At 39.2% G+C, this 19,521-nt stretch overlaps 1 non-coding gene across 1 annotated transcript; it reads left to right on the forward strand.

Annotated features, from left to right (window-relative positions):
- Positions 1-5,252: 5,252 nt before the first annotated feature.
- On the forward strand, positions 5,253-5,359 carry Rnu6-1303 (RNA, U6 small nuclear 1303). Its single transcript, XR_005501549.1, has one exon. It is a non-coding gene; the product is annotated as a U6 spliceosomal RNA (small nuclear RNA).
- The last annotated feature ends 14,162 nt before the right edge of the window (positions 5,360-19,521 follow it).

Genomic DNA, 19,521 nt, shown 5'->3' on the forward strand with positions numbered 1-19,521 from the left:
AGACCCTAAGAGAACACAAATGCCAGCCCAGGTTACTGTATCCAGCAAAACTCTCAATTAACATACATGGAGAAACCAAGATAGTCCATGACAAAACCAAATTTACACAATATCTTTCTACAAATCCAGCACTATAAAGGATAATAAATGGTAAAGCCCAACATAAGGAGGCAAGCTACACCCTAGAAAAAGCAAGAAGCTAATTGTCTTGGCAACAAAACAAAGAGAAGAAAAGCACATAAACATAATCTCACATCCAAATATGAATATGACAGGAAGCAATAATCAGTATTCCTTAATATCTCTCAACATTAATGGTCTCAACTCCCCAATAAAAAGACATAGATTAACAAACTGAATATGCAATGAGGATCCTGCATTCTGCTGCCTACAGGAAACACACCTCACAGACAAAGACAGACACTACCTCAGAGTGAAAGGCTGGAAAACAACTTTCCAAGCCAATGGTCTGAAGAAGCAAGCTGGAATGGCCATTCAAATATCGAATAAAATTGATTTTCAACTCAAAGCCATCAAGAAAGATAAGGAAGGACACTTCATATTCACCAAAGGAAAAATCCACCAAGATAAACTCTCAATCCTAAATATATATGCTCCAAATACAAGGGCACCTACATACATAAATGAAACCTTACAAAAGCTCAAAGCACCTCACACAATAATAGTAGGAGATTTCAACACCCCACTCTAATCAATGGACAGATCATGGAAACAGAAATTAAACTGACATAGACAGACTAAGAGAAGTCATGAACCAAATGGACATAACAGATATTTATAGAGCATTCTATCCTAAAACAAAAGGATATACCTTCTTCTCACCACCTCATGGTACTTCTCCAAAATTGACCATATAATTGGTCATAAAACAGGCCTCAACAGATACAGAAAGATAGAAAAAAATCCCATGTGTCCTATCTGACCACCATGGGCTAAAGCTAGTCTTCAATAACAATAAGGGAAGAACGCCCACATATACATGGAAGTTGAAACATGCTCTACTCAATGACAACCTGGTCAAGGAAGAAATAAAGAAAGAAATTAAAGACTTTTTAGAATTTAATGAAAATGAAAGCATGACATACCCAAACTTATAAGACATAATGAAAAAAGTGCTGAGAGGAAAACACATAGCTCTGAGTGCCTCCAAAAAGAACATACATTAGCAGCTTGACAGAACACCTACAAGCTCTAGAACAAAAAGAAACAAATACACCCAAGAGGAGTAGAAGGCAAGAAATAATCTAACTCGGTTGAAATCAACAAAGTCAAAACAAAAAGGACTATACAGAAAATCAACAAAACCAGGAGGTGATTCTTTGAGAAAATCAATGAGACAGATAAACCCTTAACCAGACTAACCAGAGGGCACATAGGGTGTATCCAAATTAAGAAAAACAGAAATGAAAAGGGAGACATAATAACAGAAACTAAGGAAATTAAAAAAAACAAAAAACAAAAAACATCAGATCCTGCTATATTTCACAACATTTAAAAATCTGGAGGAAATGGACAATTTTCTAAACACATACCAGGCAGCAAAGTTAAATCAGGATCACATTAATCATGTAAACAATCCTATGACTCCTAAAGAACTAAAAGCAGTTATTAAAAGTCTCCCAACCAAAAAGATCACAGGACCAGGTGGATTTAGTGCAGAATTCTATCAGACCTTTATAGAAGACCTCATACCAATACTGTCTGAACTATTCCACAAAGTACAAAACAGAAGGAGCACCACCCAATTCCTCCTATGAAGCCACAATTACGCTTATACCTAACCACACAAAGACCCAAAAAGAAGGAGAACTTCAGACCAATTTTCCTTATGAATATCCATGCAAAAATACTCAATAAAATTCTCACAAACTGAATCCAAGAACGCACCAAAATGATCATCCATCATGATCAAGTAGGCTTCATCCCCGGGATACAGGGATGGTTCAATATATGGAAATCCATCAACATAATCTACTATATAAACAAATCAAAGGAAAAAAAAACACATGATCATTTCATGAGATGCTGAGAATGCATTTGACAAAAATTAAAAACCCCTTCATGATAAAAGTCCTGGAAAGATCAGGAATTCAAGGCCCAGACCTAAACCTAGTAAAATCAATATACAGCAAACCAGTAGTCAACATTATACTAAATGGACAGAAACTTGAAGCAATCCCACTAAAATCACATATTAGGGAAGGCCACCCACTCTCTCCCTACTTATTCAATATAGTACTGGAAGTCCTAGCCAGAGCAGTCAGACAACAAATGGAGGTCAAAGAGATAAAAATTGGAAAGGAAAAAGTCACAGTATCACTATTTGCAGATGATATGATAGTGTACATAAGTGACCCCAAAAGTTTCACCAGGTACTACTAAGCCTGATAAACAACTTCACAAAAAGTGGCTGTGTATAAAATTAACTCAAAGAATTCAGTAGCTTTCCTCTAGTAAAATGATAAACAGGCTGAGAAAGAAATTAGGGAAATAACACCCTTCAGCATGGTTACAAATCACATAAAATACCTTGGTGTGACTCTAATCAAACAAGTGAAAGGTCTGTATGACAAAAACTTCAAGTCTCTGAAGAAAGAATTTGAACAAGATCTCAGAAGATGGAAAGACCTCCCATACTCAAGGATTGGCAGGATTAATATAGGAAAAATGGCCATTTTATCAAAAGCAATCTACAGATTCAGATACAATTCCCATCCAAATTCCAACTCAATGCTTCATATAGTTAGAAAGAACAATTTTTGTAATTCATTTGGAATAGCAAAACAAACAAACAAACAAACACACAAACAAAAAACAGGATCGGGAAAACTATCCTCACCAATAAAAGAACTTCGAGAAGAATCACCATCACAGACCTCAAACAGTATTACAGAGGCAGAGTGACAAAAGGACAGGTAGATCAGTTAAATATTAATGAAGACAGAGAAATGAACCCATACACTTGGTCACTTGATTTTTAACAAAGGAGCTAAAACCATCCACTGGAAAAAAGATAACATTTTCAACAAATGGTGCTGGTTCAACTGGAGGTCAGTGTGTAGAGGAATGCAAATTGATCCATTCTTTTTTTTTTTTTTTTTTTTTTTTGGTTCTTTTTTCGGAGCTGGGGCCTTGCGCTTCCTAGGCAAGCGCTCTACCACTGAGCTAAATCCCCAACCCCAAATTGATCCATTCTTATCAAATTGTACAAAGCTTAAGTCCAAATGGATCAATGACCTCCACATAAAACCAGATCCACTCAAACTAATAGAAGAAAAAGTGGGGAAGAGTCTTGAACATCTGGGCACTGGGTAAAATTTCCTGAACAAAACACCAATGGCTTATGTTCTAAGATCAAGAATCGGGAAATCGGATCTCAGAAAACTACAAAACTTCTGTAAGCAAAGGACACTGTTGTTAGGACAAAACGGCAACCAACAGATTGGGAAAACATCTTTACCAATCCTACAACTGACAGAGGGCTCATATCCAAAATATATAAAGAACTCATGAAGTTAGACTGCAGGGAGACAAATAACCCTATTGAAAAATGGGGTTTAGAGCTAAACAATTCACAGCTGAAGAATGCTGAATGGCTGAGAAACACCTAAAGAAATGTTCAACATCTTTGGTCATAAGGGAAATGCTAATCAAAACAACCCTGAGATTCCACCTCACACCAATCAGAATGGCTAAGATCAAAACTCCAGTGACAGCACATGCTGGCCAGGAATTGGAGAAAGAGGAACACTCCCCCATTGTTGGTGTGATTGCAGACTGGTACAACAACCATTCTGGAAATCAGTCTGGAGGTTCCTCAGAAAATTGGACATTGCACTATTTGAGGACTCAGCTGTACCTCTCTTGGGCATATAACCAAAAGATGTTCCAACAGAAAACAAAGACACATGCTCCAGTATATTCATAGCAGCCTTATTTACAATAGTCAGAAGCTGGAAATAACATCCATGCCCTGCAACAGAGGAATGGATACAGAAAATGTGGCACATCTACACAATGGAATACTTCTCAGCTATTAAAAACAATGACTTTATGAAATTGATAGGTAAATGGATGGAACTGGAAAATATCATCCTGAGTGAGGTAACCCAATCACAGAAAAACACACATAGTATGCACTCATTGATAAGTGGATATTAGCCCAAATGCTTGAATTACCCTAGACGTACAGAAGACGTGAAACTCAAGAAGGATGACCAAAATGTGGATGCTTCCCTCCTTCTTTAAAAGGGGAACAAGAATATCCTTGGGAGGGAATAGGGAGGAAAGTTTAGAACAGAGGCTGAAGGAATGTCCATTCAGAGACTGTCCCACATGTGGCCCATACATATACTGCCACCAAACTAGATAAGATGAATGAAGCAAAGAAGTGCAGGCTGACAGGAACCGGATGTAAATCTCTCCTGAGAGACACAGTCAGAATATAGCAAATACATAGGCGAATACCAGCAGCACACCACTGAACTAAGAATGGGACCCCCGTTGAAGGAATCAGAAAAAGGACTGAAAGAGCTTGAAGGGGCTAGAGACCCCATATGAACAACAATGCCAGCCAACCAGAACTTCCAGAGACTAAGCCACTACCCAAAGACTATACATGGACTGACCCTGGGCTCCAACTGCATAGGTATCAATGGATAGCCTAGTAAGGGTACCAGTGGAAGGGGAAGCCCATGGTCCTGCCAAGTCTGGACCACAAGTGAAAAGGTTTCTTGGGTGGAAGGTGGTAATGGGGGGAGATTTGGGAGGGGAACACCCAGTTAGAAGGGGAGTGGGAGAGGTTAGGGGGATGTTGGCCTGTAAACCGGGAAAGGGAATAACATTTGAAATGTAAACAAGGAATACCCAATTTGAAAAAGATGAAGAAAAAAAAGATGAATTGACAAATGGGACCTCATAAAACTGTAAATCTTCTGTAAGGCCAAGAACACTATCATTAGGACAGAATGACAAACAGCAGATCGGGAAATGATCTTTACCGATCCTACATCCTATAGAGGACTAGTATCCAAAATATACAAGGAACTCAAGAAGTTAGATTCCAGAGAGTCAAATAACCCTATTAAAAATGGGCTAAAGATTATTGAATGCCTGAGAAGTACTTAAAGAAATGTTCAACCTCCTCAATCATCAGGGAACTGCAAATCAAAACAACCCTGAGATTCTACCTCACACCAGTCAGAATGGCTAAGATCAAAAACTCAGGTGACGTGCTCGCTTCGGCAGCACATATACTAAAATTGGAATGATACGGAGAAGATTAGCATGGCCCCTGCACAAGGATGACACGCAAATTCGTGAAGTGTTCCATATTTTTAGCTTACTAAAGCTCAAAACACACATTGAACCTCACACAATAATAGTAGGAGATTTCAACACCCCACTCTCATCAATGGACAGATCATGGAAACAGAAATTAAACAGAGACATAGACAGACTAAGAGAAGTCATGAGCCAAATGGACTTAACAGATATTTATAGAACATTCTATCCTAAAGCAAAAGGATATACCTTCTTCTCAGTTCTTCATGGTACTTTCTTCAAAATTGACCATATAATTGGTCAAAAAACGGGCCTCAACAGATACAGAAAGATAGAAATAATCCCATGCGTACTATCAGACCACCACGACCTAAAGCTGGTCTTCAATAACAATAAGGGAAGAATGCCCACATATACGTGGAAATTGAACAATGCTCTACTCAATGATAACCTGGTCAAGGAAGAAATAAAGAAATTAAAGACTTTTTAGAATTTAATGAAAATGAAGGTATAACATACCCAAACTTATGGGACACAATGAAAGCTGTGCTAAGAGGAAAACTCATAGCGCTGAGTGCCTGCAGAAAGAAACAGGAAAGAGCATATGTCAGCAGCTTGACAGCACACCTAAAAGCTCTAGAACAAAAAGAAGCAAATATACCCAGGGGGAGTAGAAGGCAGGAAATAATCAAACTCAGAGCTGAAATCAACCAAGTAGAAACAAAAAGGACCATAGAAAGAATCAACAGAACCAAAAGTTGGTTCTTTGAGAAAATCAACAAGATAGATAAACCCTTAGCCAGACTAACGAGATGACACAGAGAGTGTGTCTAAATTAACAAAATCAGAAATGAAAAGGGAGACATAACTACAGATTCAGAGGAAATTCAAAAAATCATCAGATCTTACTATAAAAGCCTATATTCAACAAAACTTGAAAATCTGCAGGAAATGGCCAATTTCCTAGACAGATACCAGATACCGAAGTTAAATCAGGAACAGATAAACCAGTTAAACAACCCCATAACTCCTAAGGAAATAGAAGCAGTCATTAAAGGTCTCCCAACCAAAAAGAGCCCAGGTCCAGACGGGTTTAGTTTATAATTCTATCAGACCTTCATAGAAGACCTCATACCAATATTATCCAAATTATTCCACAAAATTGAAACAGATGGAGCACTACCGAATTCCTTCTATGAAGCCACAATTACTCTTATACCTAAACCACACAAAGACCCAACAAAGAAAGAGAACTTCAGACAAATTTCCCTTATGAATATCGATGCAAAAATACTCAGTAAAATTATGGCAAACCGAATCCAAGAGCACATCAAAACAATCATCAACCATGATCAAGTAGGCTTCGTCCCAGGCATGCAGGGATGGTTTAATATACGGAAAACCATTAACGTGATCCATTATATAAACAAACTGAAAGAACAAAACCACATGATCATTTCATTAGATGCTGAGAAAGCATTTGACAAAATTCAACACCCCTTCATGATAAAAGTCCTGGAAAGAATAGGAATTCAAGGCCCATACCTAAACATAGTAAAAGCCATATACAGCAAACCAGTTGCTAACATTAAACTAAATGGAGAGAAACTTGAAGCAATCCCACTAAAATCAGGGACTAGACAAGACTGCCCACTCTGTCCCTACTTATTCAATATAGTTCTTGAAGTTCTAGCTAGAGCAATCAGACAACAAAAGGAGGTCAAGGGGATACAGATCGGAAAAGAAGAAGTCAAAATATCACTATTTGCAGATGATATGATAGTATATTTAAGTGATCCCAAAAGTTCCACCAGAGAACTACTAAAGCTGATAAACAACTTCAGCAAAGTGGCTGGGTATAAAATTAACTCAAATAAATCAGTAGCCTTCCTCTACACAAAAGAGAAACAAGCCGAGAAAGAAATTAGGGAAACGACACCCTTCATAATAGATCCAAATAATATAAAGTACCTCGGTGTGACTTTAACCAAGCAAGTAAAAGATCCGTAAAATAAGAACTTTAAGACTCTGAAGAAAGAAATTGAAGAAGACCTCAGAAAATGGAAAGATCTCCCATGCTCATGGATTGGCAGGATTAATATAGTAAAAATGGCCATTCTACCAAAAGATTGAATGCAGATTCAATGCAATCCCCATCAAAAACCAATCCAATTCTTCAAAGAGTTAGACAGAACAATTTGCAAATTCATCTGGAATAACAAAAAACCCAGGATAGCTAAAACTATTCTCAACAATAAAAGGACTTCAGGGGGAATCACTATCCCTGAACTCAAGCAGTATTACAGAGCAATAGTGATAAAAACTGCATGGTATTGGTACAGAGACAGACAGATAGACCAATGGAACAGAATTGAAGACCCAGAAATGAACCCACACACCTATGGGCACTTGATTTTTGACAAAGGAGCCAAAAACCATCAAATGGAAAAAAGATAGCATTTTCAACAAATGGTGCTGGTTCAACTGGAGGTCAACATGTAGAAGAATGCAGATCGATCCATGCTTACCACCCTGTACAAAGCTTAAGTCCAAGTGGATCAAGGACCTCCACATCAAACCAGACACACTCAAACTAATAGAAGAAAAACTAGGGAAGCATCTGGAACACATGGGCAATGGAAAAAATTTCCTGAACAAAATACCAATGGCTTATGCTCTAAGATCAAGAATCGACAAATGGGATCTCATAAAACTGCAAAGCTTCTGTAAGGCAAAGGACACTGTGGTTAGGACAAAACGGCAACCAACAGATTGGGAAAAGATCTTTACCAATCCTACAACAGATAGAGGCCTTATATCCAAAATATACAAAGAACTCAAGAAGTTAGACCACAGGGAGACAAATAACCCTATTAAATAATGGGGTTCAGAGCTAAACAAACAATTCACAGCTGAGGAATGCCAAATGGCTGAGAAACACCTAAAGAAATGTTCAACCTCTTTAGTCATAAGGGGAATGCAAATCAAAACAATCCTGAGATTTCACCTCACACCAGTGAGAATGGGTAAGATCAAAAACTCAGGTGACAGCAAATGCTGGCAAGGATGCGGAGAAAGAGGAACACTCCTCCATTGTTGGTGGGATTGCAGACTGGTACAACCATTCTGGAAATCAGTCTGGAGGTTCCTCAGAAAATTGGACATTGAACTGCCTGAGGATCCAGCTATACCTCTCTTGGGCATATACCCAAAAGATGCCCCAACATTTAAAAAAGACACGTACTCCACTATGTTCATAGCAGCCTTATTTATAATAGCCAGAAGCTGGAAAGAACCCAGATGCCCTTCAACAGAGGAATGGATACAGAAAATGTGGTACATCTACACAATGGAATATTACTCAGCTATCAAAAACAATGACTTTATGAAATTCGTAGGCAAATGGTTGGAACTGGAAAATATCATCCTGATTGAGGTAGCCCAATGACAGAAAAACACACATGGTATGCACTCATTGATAAGTGGCTATTAGTCCAAATGCTTGAAATACCCTAGATGCCTAGAGCAAATGACTCAAGACGGATGATCAAAATGTGAATGCTTCACTCCTTCTTTAAAAGGGGAACAAGAATACCCTTGGCAGGGAATAGAGAGGCAAAGATTAAAACAGACACAGAAGGAACACCCATTCAGCGCCTGCCCCACATGTGGCCCATAAATATCCAGCCATCCAATTAGACAAGATGGATGAAGCAAAGAAGTGCAGGCTGACAGGAGCAGGATGTAGATCTCTCCTGAGAGACACAGCCAGAATACAGCAAATACAGAGGCGAATGCCAGCAGCAAACCACTGAACTGAGAATGGGACCCCCGTTGAAGGAATCAGAGAAAGAACTCGAAGAGCTTGAAGGAGCTCGAGACCCCTTATGAACAACAATGCTAAGCAACCAGAGCTTCCAGGGACTAAGCCACTACCTAAAGACTATACATGGACTGACCCTGGACTCTGACCTCATAGGTAGCAATGAATATTCTAGTAAGATCACCAGTGGAAGGGGAAGCCCTTGGTCCTGATAAGAGTGAACCCCCAGTGAACGTGTTGTTGGGGGGAGGGCGGCAATGGGGGGAGGATGGGGAGGGGAACACCCATAAAGAAGGGGGGGAGGGACTAGGGGGGATGTTTGCCCGGAAACGGGGAAAGGGAATAACACTCAAAATGTAAATAAGAAATACTGAAGTTAATAATAAAAAAAAAACAAAAACAAAAAAAACCCAAACCCTCAGGTCACAACAGATACTCGTAAAGGATATGCAGAAAGTGGAACACTCCTACATTGTTGGCGGGATTGAAAACTGGTTCAAGAATTCTGGAAATCAGTCTGGAGGTTCCTTAGAAAACTGGACATTGCACTACTTGAGGACTCAGGTATACCTTTTCTGAGCATATACCCAAATGATGCTCTAACACACAACAAGGACACATGCTCCACTATGTTCATAGCAGTCTTACTTATTATTGCCAGAAGTTGGAAAGAACCCAGAGGAATGGATACAGAAAATGTGGTACATCTATACAATGGACTACTCAGCTATCAAAAACAATGACTTCGTGAAATTCTTAGGCAAATGGATTGAACTAGAAAATATCATCCTTGAGTGAGTTAACCCAATCCCAAAGTTATGTACATGGTATGCACTCACTATAAGTGGATATTAGCCTAAAACTGGAATTACCCAAGATGATATCCACAGACAGCATGAACCTCAAGTAGAAGGAAGACTAAAGCATGGATGCTTCAACCCTTCTTAAAAGGGGAACAAAAATCTTCATGGGAGGGGATATGGAAGCAAAGTGTGGGGCATAGACTGAAGGAATGACCATCCAGAGCCTGCCCCACCTGGTTATACAGCCCTTTTATATATAGCCACCAAAACTAGATAATATTGATGAAGCTATGAAATGCATGCTGACAGGAGCCTAAGATAGCTCTCTCCTGAGAGGCTCAGCCAGAGCATGTCAAATACACAGGCGAATGTGAGCAGCAAACCACTGAACTGAGAACGCGGTCCTAGTTGGAGGAATTAGAGAAAGGATTGAAGGAGATGAAGGGCTTGTAACCTCATACGAACAACAGTACCAACCAATCAGAGCTCTGAATGACTAAACAATTACCCCAAGTCTACACATGGACAGACCCCTGGCTCTAGCTGCATATGTAGCAGAAGACGATCTTGTTGGTCACCAGTTGGAGAAGAAGGGCCAATGGGTCCCACCAAGGATGGACCCCCAGTGCAGGGGAATGTCTGGGGAGTGTGAAGCATGGGTGATTGGGGAGGGGAAACCCTCTCATAGCATAAGGGGAGGGAGAGAGGATAGGGGACTTATGACTGGGAAACCTGGAAAGGGAAGAATATTTCAAATGTAAATAAAAAAATCCAATAAAAAAATGTTCCTGACTACTTGTAGAATTAATTCATAACACACTCAAGGATTAGCTATCAAAGTATAAATAAATTCTCAAAAAATTGTAAGATTCTTTTAAACTCCAGATATGAAAATTTTCTGTACTGTAGGGATTCAAAACTCTGAGAGTCTATTTTAAATATTTTGCTTGCCCATTGAGCTAACAATTGAGCTCCAATATCAGCTGAATTCCATCCATTATTTTATTGGCCAGAGTAGGAGTGAAATTTGGCATAGTCACTGAGGGACAGAGACCTGCAGCTGCTGTGATCATGGCCATATCCCACTAACTAGCCAGTCACATGAGGGGAACACCATTATGGGCTGATGCTTTGATGCTTTTTCTAGATTCAGTCTCCCTTTCTTCCTTAGTATCCAAACACTGTGTGGACTGCCGTGATTAGAGCTGTAACAGACATAATCCTGGGGCCAGAAAGTGACAGCCGAGAAAGAAAAGGCCCTAGGAATGAGACAAAGGTGGGAGATTGTTGTGGTTTGTCCTGAAATTATCTGTATTTTGATGCTAATTCCACTGCCCCAAGGACAGCTGCCTAGTCAGGTACTCAGGAATCAGGTGACTTCACCAGGAACTTCTCCTCCATTGAATTTGTAAAATATAGGTGAGGGGCAGGTACAGGATAGAAGGAGGACTGTCATTGGAGGAGAAGGAAGGATGGGCGGGAGAGAAGTTTGAAGGAAGAGGAGAAGACTAGGACAGAGAGGAGAAGAGACAGGAGGGAGAGAGGGAGAAGCCTTGGCAGGACGATGGAGGCTGACATTAAGATTCCACACAGATGGTGAACCAGTGTGATGGGCAAGAATCCACTAGTAATCCTAAGAGTTGAGAGAAAGTTTTATTTTCTAAGTAAGAGGAGGCCAGTGCCATGTTAAGTTATGTAATCTCTCAAGCGTGGGAATTTAACAAAGAAAAAGGGAAGTAGCCTGGGCTGGCAGGCCGTAGGTCCCAGGCTGTGTGATAAGCAATGGCAGCTCAGAGAGTTAGACATTAAAAGCTGCTTTTTTAAGAAAGTTGTTTAGAAAGTCTTTCAGGATACTCATATTCTTTTTAACGTGGGCTTCAAGGGAATTTTGGGTTGAAATTCTAGTTAGAGAAGCTATTTCTTAATTACAGGTATTATTAAAAGGTGATTAAGTTTGTTTTTAGAAAAAAGAGAGTAAAGAGATTACCTGAATCAGGTAGGGATTTTCATCTACAGTTCAGAACTTAGATAGGGAAAAATTAGTCACTACCTCCAAGTAGAGAGTTGTGATGAATGTCTGTAACACCAGGGAGAGTAAATGCAGACATATATTATAGAAGTTATTAAGGTTAAAGAAAAATCTGTGGCTTTGAGTAGAGAGCTTGACAGATTGAGATATTTTCGGCTAAAGTCCTGGTTTGATGTGTTGCTTATTGATATTGGAATTGATAGAAAATATTTGGTTTGTTTTATGAATTACCCTGCCAAAGGCCAATTGGCTCATTAATGCTGGCTAGTGAGGGTTTGTGGTTACTTTTGATATTATCACAATGGGAAACTCGGATTCTCTTAACGTGGCTCCATGGGGATTTTGGGTTAATTTCCTGATATCACAGTGTACAAAAGCCTATCAGGTTCATTGTTTAGCTTACTTCCTTTTTAAAAAATTGTTTAGTCATGATGGGTGTGACTTTGAGTTTTATGGTTATATTATTACTGTGGGAGAGAGTGCAAGATACAAGCTTTTCTGGTTTCAGACTAAGGAACACAGTATTTTGGGAGAAAGATTTTGTCTTTGTGTTTTTAAAAAGTGTGATTAGGCTCTGGAAACCTCACAGAGTCATACTGATCAGATTTGATAGAGGTAGACCACCTGAAATATTTATTCAGGAGAATCAAACAAAAAGATACCTGGATTCTAAACTTTTGTCTTGAGAGTTGTATTTTACAGAGTGTGCCTACTTGGATTCCTGGTCTCAAGGACTTTCAGCTGGGTCCAGTCAGGACACATTGGCTACAGAATGTGCTTTATTCTTCCTACCCCCTACCCCCAAGGATATCTCAATGCCCATGTACAGCTTGAAGAAGTTGTAGAGGAGTCATCGCCCCAATTCCCTGGACTTTGGGGGGGGGGCTGAAAGTAGTTATTCTAAAGTTGTTTTTATGAGGAATTTAGAAATGGTTATAATTTAACAGGGAGGAATTAGCTAGATTGAGTTATACAGTTGTAATCTCATTTGTTAACTAAGCTAAAATCATATCTTTGCTTTGATATAGAATTTATTTGTTAAAAGAGTTTAAAAGTACAAGGTTGAGAGCCAGTCCTTCTATTGATGTCATTACAAACTTCTGAGTTTATTACACATGTGAGTTAAGGGCCAAATAGCAAACACATTGCTGACTTTGTGAGAGTACTTTCAAAATATTATTAAGATATAAAGACAACAGTACAGATTGTCTTACATAGGTAGATGGTTTTCAAAAACATCAGAAATCCACAAAATTTGAAATTTAAAGTTATTTATCTTTTGTTGAGACATATCTGTTCCTAACAGTTCCCCTTTGGTGGATTTAACGATGAATTTGAACATCTCTACCTCTAGGTGAGGCAATACTTTGTGCCTAGGTAGCCACTGGACCAAACTGCCTGTTTCAACTGCAGACTAATACTGTCCAGAAAAGGACAAATAATGCAGAATAGTTGACTGATAAGCTCTGCCAAGACAGGGTGATCAGCCCTTCAGAAATCTGCATTTCAAGAGTCTGTCAGTTGATTTTGGGCCAGAAGGCTGAAGACTTGTGTTCACATGTTGCTAACAAGGTACTGTGCTAGTGGAGATTTGTCTCTACAACCTCTCAGTTCTGGAAGCCATGTTAGGCTTCCTTTGTGTATAGATATTTGGTCATTCTCAGATTTCTGATGGGGCTGAAGACTGATTATAGTCTCATAGCCTATCAGGCTGTTTAACTCTGAATATACATAGTTTATTGGATAGCTATCAGATAGTATACCAACTAGCCAAGATATAATATAGATTTTAAGGCTTTATTAAGCTGGAATGGATAACTAAACGTTTTGTTTAACTGAAAATAATGATGGACTGGGTGTTGAGTATATCATATGCTTTATAAATTGTAGAATGGTAATAATTGTACTCTCTATATAAGTGAAAAGGCTTTTTAACTGGACAAAAATGGGGAAATGTTGTGGTTTGCCCTGAAGTTATCTGTATTTTGATGCTAATTCCACTGCCCCAAGGACAGCTGCCTAGTCAAGTACTCACAAGTCTTGTGGCATCACCAGAACCTTCTCCCCATTGAATTTGTAAAGTCTAGGTGAGGGGCAGGTACAGGATAGCAGGAGGCCTGTCATTGGAGGAGAAGGAAGGATGGGTGGGAGAGAAGTTTGAAGGAAGAGGAGGAGACTAGAACAGAAAGGAAGAGACAGGAGGAGGGAGGGAGAGCGAAGCCATGGCAGGATGATGGAGGCTGACATTAAGGCTGTGTATTTACAGGTTGTTATCAATGTTCTCAAGGGATGGATGGTACTGGGCTTTGTATGTTTAGGTGCACAATTATATCTTACCAATTGGGTCAAATATTATTGTGTTGTGTTTTTTTATGTGACGATTCGAGTGTAGCAAAGTGTGTGGCGGCAGGAGACACTGGGCTGCTGAGGAGTTGGGATGTGTTTCTGCCAAGATATCTAGCAGATATCTTGGGGCACCACGGTGTAGGACCAAGTGAGGTAAAAGACAACTACATTTTTTTATTTTTTATATTGTTACAACAACAGGAGATTACTGATCAGCAGTGGCCAGGAGACTGCTACTTGACTGGTGAAAAATATACTCTTACCTTGCTTAAATGGCTACAATCCTATGCACAGGGCAGTTTACCCTAGTTGAACTGATACAGTTATTAAAGGATCAGCAGATTCTTTGGTGTGAATTTAATGGGATATACAAACATCAGTTATGTAAACAAGAAAGTTAATATACAAACACTACCATAAGTCTGTTTTAAATAATTGAATCCACTAGTGACAGTTTGTAATCTTCTTCTGAGAGTAATTTGAGGTGGAAGTTTGAATGTTTGAGGTGAAAGTTTGAGCATTTGAAGTGTAGAGTTTGAAGGAATGGAAGAAGCTAAAAACAGCAAGAAAAGAGGTAAAAACTAGTTATGCTTCTATAACATTTTAATCTTGAAATGTCCTTCTGATTCCTGATAGCTAACTGTGGGATTTAGGGCCAGGTCTGCCTTGAAGCCAAATAAGGTGAGGGAGCAGAGAATTGTTTGTATGAGGGCAATCATAGCAGGAACCTGGAAGTATCATCAATATTAGGTTGCTAGTGTACTCAGGACTGGCATACTGGGGCTTGGTATCTAATATCCATTACCTTAAACCAACTCTTTACAATTTCTTAAAATAAAACGATCTTGTTTTCACTTAAAGTAGAAACTGAGGTGCAAGCAATTAAGTACCCTCTTCAAGTATGCAGATGACAAAGTGAGGAATATGTATTGTAACAGGGTGACCTTTTTCCCCAGGGTTTAAGGGTTTCCTGTGATGCAAAACTTTCAGCTCTAAAATTTGGAGAATGCCTGATAAGCCAGAACAAATGGTTGCCCTGTCCTGATTATAAAGTTCTGTTATACTAACTTTAGGTCTAGTGTGCATGGAGCTCTGACAGACTTCCCAGAGGGCTCAGCTGAGCTGGTTTTGGTAAGGGTGGAAACCTGGATGTAGGCCCTGGAATCATATTAGTTGGGCCATCTGGATGGGTCTCAAACCTTTGCTGTCTTCTGATTCTAAACCATGAACTCTCCTTAGCCAATATCCTCAGAAAACTTTGTGCTGTTTTGTGTGCAGAGGTGTATCCTCTAAGGGGTAGGGGTAGGTTTCTGGTTGTTGTCCACTTTGAAAATACCATTGTTTCTTGCTAAAGTTTCCTCCTAATTATCTTCTATATTTTAGGGACTAGGCAGGGCTATTTAATCTTTTATAATTATTTTATAATATGTTTTGGAAAGGTATAAAGGTATGAACTTGATGAATAATGTCTGAGTCATTGCCTTTCCTATCTTAGATTGCCAGCTAAAATGTTGACAACAGTATACTGTAGGTTTCCTCCCAATTAAATCTACCTAAATAGTGGTCATCTTGAGTGGAATTTCGCCATAGAGTTCAGGGAATGTACAAACTTTCTCAAAGTCATAGTCTTGGAGTATGAGGAAGGGTGTGTGTGTGTGTGTGTGTGTGTGTGTGTGTGTGTGTGTGTGTGTTTGGGATAGTTTTTACTAAATTCCCAGAAAGGCTATGATCTAAAAATCGGATTACAGGTTATTAAAATTCAAGTTGGAAGGATTTATTTTAAAAGTATCCAAAAAGTGATTCACGTTGGTAACCTACTTCAGTGTATTAACCTATGATTCAAGCTTTGGCCTAAGTGTGTCAGAGTGATAAGGCAGACTTTTATGAGAAGTGCTATCAAAACAGTGCCAAGGAAGTACACATATAGCTCTAGCTGTTAGGGTACCACACCCTTGGGTGTGTTAACACTGCAGCCTTCACATCCAGAGAACAGAATCTCGTGGTCTACAGCAGAATGCCAAAGGCTGCATCTTTCTTAGGGTCAGAAATCTGTTTTTGGATGATTGGATTCATGTTTTTCATGTTATCTTTCAAAGTATAACTTTTCTCATAAATAATTTGTTATACTTACCAATATTGTATATTAGTATTTAAAAGCTCATGTATTGGGGCCAGAACTTTACTCACATCTATGTTCATATTCCTCTGTAGCCTTAGTAGATATATGATTTTGAAGGGACTTAACCATCCTATGCTGCTGTTTACTTATGTAAAAAGGAGTACCTCACAGAAAAATAGTGAGGAGTAAGTGTATTGATATACTCGAGTTGGCCAGAGATAGAGTTCAAGCTCCATTAACACTGATAGAGCCTTGGGCTTTCAGGGGTTGTGATAATACTAGAGTTCAGAGGACCTACCCCTGGAAACTTCCAATGTCTGACTCTTTCATAGGGCTTTGTAGTGGAGGCAGAACTAGGGAAGAGGTCTCTGAGGAGATGACTCAATAGAAGATCACTTATAGGCTAAGAGGAACACCTTCTGGAGATACAAATGAAGATGAAATACCTGGACACTGAGGAATGAACCCTGACACTTGTCCTAGTAGACAGCACCTGGTGGTAAACTGCAGTAGTATGTACCTTAATTTTTCCTAAAGCACATGATAGCAGGTAACCTTTAAACAATAAGACTGCTATTCATAATCTAGTTCTTTACTCAGAGCTACATTCTTTCTTAGGCCCCTCAAACTCAGGGGCCTGCCTCCCTGAAGCCCAAACATAGGATCTGAGTAAGCTCACCCTCAGCATTAGTAATCATGGCCTGTGCTACACTTTTCTGTTCCACTCTCTCCACACCACTGCATTGTAAAAAACTGCTCTACACGGTGCCAGTATCCTTTGGGAGACAGCCTTGGGGTATACACATCTGTACAAGAGACATAGTGCAGGATAAGGGCTAAATGCCACCAAGCACACCAAAGTTCAGTGCTGGAGCCTCCTCATACACAGGCTCATGCTAGAGACTAGTCCCAAACAGCACAGTGAACTCATTACCCTTCTTACTGCTACTGGAATGTTATCAACTAACCTGAAGATAAGAAAGATTTAGTAGTGATGAGTTTCTTTTCATGATTAAAACCCGTATTTTAAAAATTGCTGTTAAAAAGAAAAATTGAGACAATGGTATAGCTGGGGACACCTATACTGGCCTCTGGAATAAAATTATAGTTCTTTGCATCAGGATTGGTTTCCTGAATCTGGAAGCAAGGCTACTGGGGCTCTGGGATGAATCTAATAGTCCCCTGAAACAAGTTTCTGTGTCCTATATTCTGGACAGGACTGCTGGGCTCTGGGGTGAAGCTGATGGTCTCCTTTATCAGGCTTGGGTATCTTGAATCTTAACCTCTAACCCTAACTTTAAGTCTGATTTTGTAAACTCGGTTGCTGGGCTCTGGGGTAAAGCTGACAGTCCTCTCCATCAAATGTGGTGGCATGAATCTGGGATTGGACTGCAGGTTTCCTTTCTTGACCAGTACTCCTGACCCCAGAGTAAATAACTTGTTTCCTCTTCTTGTCTCCAGCCAAATGTTTCATATTGAACCTCCCTTTTTTGCTTAGGCATTTATATTATAATCACCATGACAAGAAAGAAAACCATGGAAATCTCACTTTCCCTTTTCCTTTTCAAGCCTCTTGACAAGGTTTCTGGGGAAAGCTTTTGAGTAGTTCTGTTGCAACTGGATACATCTAATGAAAACTTGCTGTCAACCAAAATGCTCTTGTGGGCAGGCCTATTGGGGACAGCAAGAAAGAGTGTGGGGCCCTGAGTCCCATCTCTGGCTTAACCTAGCCAGTCAGTCATCCACTGATAGCTAGCCTTTCATTCACAAATCAGCATTCAGCCATTGGAGATAAAAATAAAGAACTTCTGCCACCTGGTGGAATTTCCCTATCAATCTGCTGCTGCTCCTGCTGGTGCGCCTGCTATTGCTACTGTTGTTACTCCTTTGCCTCCTCCTTGTTCTTCTTCCTGTTTCTATTTCTTTCTTTCTCCCATTCACTTAAAAATTGTTTCTATTTTTTTGAGATTATAGCGTAATAACATCATTTCTCTTTTCTTTCTTCCACCTCCCCATCCTTTGAAATTTATGGCCTCTTTGTTTAATTGTAGAGATGTGTGGATGCATCTGTGCATGGATGGTGTGTGTGTGTCTGTATGTATATGTGTTTGTTCATGCCTGTATGTGTGTTCCTAAATACAAAATAAAAGCACACTGAGTCTCAGTCCACACAGAGTTACTTATATGTATATCTTCATGGTTGATCATTAGAATTTGGAAAACTAATTGGTGTGCTTTCCTTCAGGGAAGGTTATTTTTCCCATTCCTCAGCTGCCTGTAGTTCTTTGTTTTTCTGAGAAAGCCTGAGGTTTCCCCTTATACATCAGCAAGTGTACTGTTATTTTTGTCATGTTAAGGTCATGTGAGGCACCATTTTGGTGGGACTTCATCAGTGTACCTTCTCTGTTTATTAGACTGGTTCTTGATGTGAGTTCATAGACCCTGCAGCATCTGTATTACTTTACTTCCCACCAATGACTGTTATTCATTTTGTACCTTAATTTCATTATTTATTAAATAATCAGCCAATAGAGTTGTGACTTAGACATAACATCTAAATAAGAAACCACAATATTAAATAATAAAAAGTGGCTAGCATCAAATCTAATGAAATGATGTGTAATTATGAAAAAGTTTAGAAATTGCTGGAGACATATTTAAGAATCTCCAAATGCCTTCAAATTCCATGGCAGATCTATGAGATTAAGCATTTAATCTCTACTACATTTTAACAGAGTTCCTCTGGTTTATATAGAGACATAAAATTTGGGAGATAGTGTTCTTAGTGTTTTTTTTATCAGAAAGGTTTGTATGACTGTCATTTATTTGTACATTAGTCTGTTTCACTGAAAAATGTTGCCAATAAAGAAAACCATCAAAAACAAAGTATAAACTAGACTATAAGAGCACCAGATTTGCAACTCACTCATTTTGTGTCTTATAATCCTCATGAGCCACTGATGACAGAAAAATAACTCAAAGTACACAAACCTGCCTACCATTCCAGTTCTAAGGATGGAACAGAAGTCTTGTAAATGCTAGGCAAGCATTCTACCACACATTCTACTTCACCTTTTTGAACCTTAGTTTAGTTATA

The sequence above is a fragment of the Rattus norvegicus genome, chromosome 2 (genome assembly GCF_036323735.1).
Source record: "Rattus norvegicus strain BN/NHsdMcwi chromosome 2, GRCr8, whole genome shotgun sequence".
Lineage (NCBI taxonomy): Eukaryota > Metazoa > Chordata > Mammalia > Rodentia > Muridae > Rattus > Rattus norvegicus.